This window comes from Triturus cristatus, chromosome 2_2, assembly GCF_964204655.1.
Source record: "Triturus cristatus chromosome 2_2, aTriCri1.1, whole genome shotgun sequence".
Taxonomy (NCBI): Eukaryota; Metazoa; Chordata; class Amphibia; order Caudata; family Salamandridae; genus Triturus; species Triturus cristatus.
Genome location: NC_140582.1, coordinates 789,869,706 through 789,874,356, shown reverse-complemented (window position 1 = coordinate 789,874,356; position 4,651 = coordinate 789,869,706). Strand labels below are relative to the sequence as shown.

Sequence of the window (4,651 nt, the reverse complement as noted above, 5' to 3'; positions counted from 1 at the left end):
AATCATCTAAGACTGGTTTAGCGGGCCTAATTACAGGCGAAACAGTTAATTCATGAACTTGCACTGCACAAAATGATGGCACATTAGGCACTTCTACCAATCCACCCCCCTAACCTGACTGCATATGTTTAATACCTCTGCCTCGTCCGACTCTCCCGTTCCACCCAAGCATGACGCATGGATGTACAGCAAGTCCAGGGAGCCGACGGCATGATGCCCAGCAACGACTTCTGATACCCTGAGAAACGACTACCATGATTAGACATATTGTTTTACATCTTATGCTAATTATTATGATATAAGTAAGTCACTGTAAATCATCCACCGGTACACAACTTACAGTTCCAGGACAATAAATAACAGCAAATACCGGAAGCCGGCGGCATGATGCGCAAGACTTCTAATATTATGTAATACAACTACCTCCGCTATATATGTTGTTATACATACGCGTTCACAGCAAGGATACAGAAGAACAAATCACCGGACTATGATGCCTTGAAAAGTTCTTTGCATGACGCGCACTGGCAGATCTAATGGTGCCCTGAAAAAGTTCTTTGGCATGCAGCGCATTAAGAAAGCAACATTCCCAATCGTAAGTAGAATATATACCAAGATCCGGGCTAATGACTTTGACATGAAGCGCAAGCGATGGGAAAGCCGAGGGCCGCCTCTCACCGCAAGCCACATCTTAGCCGCATCTTACCCGCTACGGGGCGGCCCCCCTCTGTACCTGTGAGCTAACTTCTGGCTGTTTTAGGCGAACCGCGCCTCCTAAGCTGCGTGGATAGTATCGCTCCACCGCCGCCATACAGGGCTCGACCCCCCTGTGTAGAAGTTGGAGGACCATGAACTTATCTCAAGGGTGTCTTTACCTCGCCTCATCAGGCTCTAAGGAAAAATCCAACCGCGAGCCGCTCCCGCTGCCTGCGTGGGTAAGCGGGGGAGTGATCAATTGGTGAAATAATATGGCATGCACCGAATGCCTAGATGTAGCGCGGTATAGCCGCTGCTTCACCAAACAATTGCACCAACAACTATGGGTGCGAACGGCCAAATTGTTCGAACCCACTGCCTCTCACCACGGGCCGCATCACGGCAACCGACCGGACACTCCATTATGTGCAACGCAATATTGTTCCCAAAACTTTTAGCACGAATACACTCGATAACAAGGAAGGGGGGGGGCGTCCCCTCGCCTATCGCAGCGAGACGCCTCGCACTAATAACAGTAAGGTTCCTATCAAAACGCTGCCTTTTATAGGAAATACGCGCGAAACATCGGCGCGTCCCCCGCATCTGACACTCCAGTATGTGCAAAACGCATTATTATTCGAAAAACGTTAGCGCGAATACCCTCGACAACAAAAGGGAGGGGGGGGCGTCTCCTCGCATATCGCAGCGAGACGCCTCGCAGTACAAACAGTATGGTTCATATCGCCACGCGGCCTTTATCAAAAATGTTATGCTAATTTTACACCACCAGCGCGCGTGCACCCACCGCTGGTTTCATCTTTGTTATAAATGCCTACAGCACCTGGTGTTCCCAGGCGGTCTCCCATCCAAGTACTAACCAAGCCCGACCCTGCTTAGCTTCCGAGATCGGACGAGATCGGGCGCATTCAGGGTGGTATGCTCCACGGAAATACACGCAAAACATTGGCGCGTCCCCCGCATATGGCAGCGGGACGCATCGCGCTCCAAAATGAAATAATTAATTAAATACACTATCGCGACAGACCCCATGTGTGCGAGCTACGCCTAGGCCCCCTCAAACCTCCTGTGCCACACGCAACACTCCGCCGACTCGAACTCCCTCCACGTCGATGATGTGCCCCTGCAGCTTGCCGGAGGTTCAAAGGGACAAGAGGCTGAAGATGGCGGGGTGCGGATTAAAATAGCCTTTCAGCGCGCCCTGATGACGTCACTTCGTTCACCCCCCTTTTCTGCCCTGGGGGAAGGTCCAGTCCCGTGGCGCTACTAAGGGCGCCCCGCCTCTAGCGGCGGGGGGCGCCGGTCATTTTCCCTTTTCACTTCCCTGAGGTGCACATCAGTCATGCTGGCAGATATTCCTTGATTTCAGGTACATACTGCCCCAATACGCTTCATTACAGCCAAGTTGTTGCCATCACGGCTCATCCTGACCATTTTTCTCCTTTATTATAGATGTCCCTATACCAATAGGTCCTGAGAGACCCCTCATTTCTATAGAGGTTGAAACACCATTGACAAAAACTAAACAAATTATCCGCCAGCGCCTATTATCATATAAGGACTCTGCCTGTATTACTCATTACCTGTGATGGTCGACTTTTATGAATATTGTAAAGCAAGTGTAAATGTCACAAATAAGTCACTACTTTTTTAGGTTCAAAGATCACTGGGTACACATTGCACTGTGTTCTGAAAAACTGCATTTATATTTTCATAAACAACTATTGTTCCTAACAAGTATCAAGTTGTATTTGTTTTTTCTCCTTTGGATATCGACTTAACCCATACATATACTGCGATTGGCCATTCTAGTATTATCATTATTTACATTGTTCCACAGGAACCATTGTTTCTGTTAATTCAATACTTGCCCTGGTTCCTCGTGAGTAGTGTCTCCCTTGTTTCTTTTTCTCGAGTTTACCAGAAATGACATCAGTAACACTTTAACTCCCCAGGCCACATCACAACGTTGGCCCATTGCCCATGCCTAGCCCCTCAATAGTCCCCTACCTGCTGCAATTTACTGGCTCTTGATTATGCCGCCTTTCTGACCCTCAAGATCAGTAGTAGTAAGGACACTGCTAGTTGTACCCAATGGCAGAGCTCTGGACGTCATTTAGGGGTCACCATGGGTCGCAGCTGTGAAGCGACCCTGGCTTGCCCCTTGGAACACCTGCCACTGCCTTTGCGACCCCTTGCCTTAGAGGTGGTAAAAACCGTGCCAGAAACACAGTGCAGCTCGTCATTATGAACATTGGTTGAGATTCCTCTCTGTTTTATGTCACATTTTATTATCACACTAGTAGTGAATGATGTTTCATTATTCATTATTAGTGTAATAAAAAATTAGAGTACAATTAACTAGAATATGACCTTACATGACAGCTGAGGTAAGTAAAAAAATATTTTTAAATTTGTGTTGTGTCCGTGCTTGTGGGTGAGTGTGTGTTTACGTGGGAGAGAGAGTGTGTGTCAGTGTGAATGTGTGTGCATGAGTAAGCATGTGTGTGGGAGTGAAATTGAAGGTCAAACAGCATGTGATGTCACTTCCGCTATCCCTGCCATTTTGGTGAATTGGCGTTCATGGGCAAACCTAGGGTAACAGCTGTTCATGACTCCACCGTGGCTCGTGTCCTTCTCCTCTTCTATATATGCATGATTTTGCCCTTGTTTGTTTGGAACAAAAGCGCCACTTTAAGCAGAAGTTACTGACTCAAACCATCTTAATGTTAACTGATGGTCAACGTTTACTGACAGACACAGGAAACGTCATTACTTCAAGGAGAAAAGCTGCATAATAGTGCTAGAGGAACACAATGCCGAAAATGCCATGACCTTTTCTAGCTCAGAAAAAGTGCCAAAGGAAAACAAAGAAAAATCAAACACAGGGATGACTCGACAGAGGGTCTTGTTTTACAAGATGCTGTGGCATTTATAGAGAGGCTAATGAGACGTGCAAACGAAAATCAATACAAAGACTTACATCCCGGGAATATTGTTCACATATGTAAACAGAAGGTCTTCATCTCTGAAGCATTTACCAGTAAAAATGCAGGCGTCCTTCAGAGTACTTTGCAAAAGCATCAATGAAAACTACACGATTCCCCTTCCACACCATCAACACAAGTGTGATTTTAGAAAGTCAGCAACTCAATGCGGAGTAAAAAAGCTGCATTCCCAGCGTAGCTCGAAGATGTAAAGGATCTGGGGGCATATCAGCAAAAGCCGGCGATAACTATCGCTAAGCGCACTTAGCGCTAGGATAATTATCGCCGGCTAGCTGGGATTTTTGAGATTTTGTGCTATTAGCAACGCTTATCTCAAAAGCGATAAAAATCCTCACGCTAACTGCCTAACGTGAGACCCAGCGATAATCTCACGCAATGTGGCGTTAGCTTGATGATAGGGACTCACAAACTTAGCCATGATATCCACCTTCCATAGGATATCATGGCTAAATCAGTCCTGAAGCAGGCGTAAGGAAAGTAGCGATAACAGGGGCTGTCGCTACTTTTGTTGCCGCTATGCTTCATAGCGTGGGGCTTGATGATAGGAGAAATGTCACTTAGCGACATTTCTCCTGTCATGTCAGGTCCGGAACGCCCACTTTGCATCCCATAGAGATGCAAAGCTGGGCGTTAGGAATTCCTACGCTAACGCAAGTTTTCACAAGTTAGCATGAGCTTGCTATTCAGGCGATAAAATTATCGCCGCTTTTCGGCCAAAAATGGCCGCATAAGCGGCGATAATTCTATTGCCTCGCCTTGCTGATATTCCCCCTGGTGTTATAATGATGGATCCATTATTGAATAAGCTTGCACTTGGTGTGTGAGTTATGAGTTGTGTGGCTGCTCTACGAGTTATGCTTTGTAGAGTTAATCATAACTTGCATATTTCAGTGGCTTTTCAGTTTTAATTCGTAGTCATAACTGTTCTT

The 4,651-nt window shown here is 46.5% G+C and overlaps 1 pseudogene; it reads right to left on the bottom strand.

The window, feature by feature from the left end:
* Window positions 1-1,525: 1,525 nt before the first annotated feature.
* LOC146862776 (5S ribosomal RNA) lies at window positions 1,526-1,645 on the bottom strand (annotated as a pseudogene).
* Window positions 1,646-4,651: the final 3,006 nt, after the last annotated feature.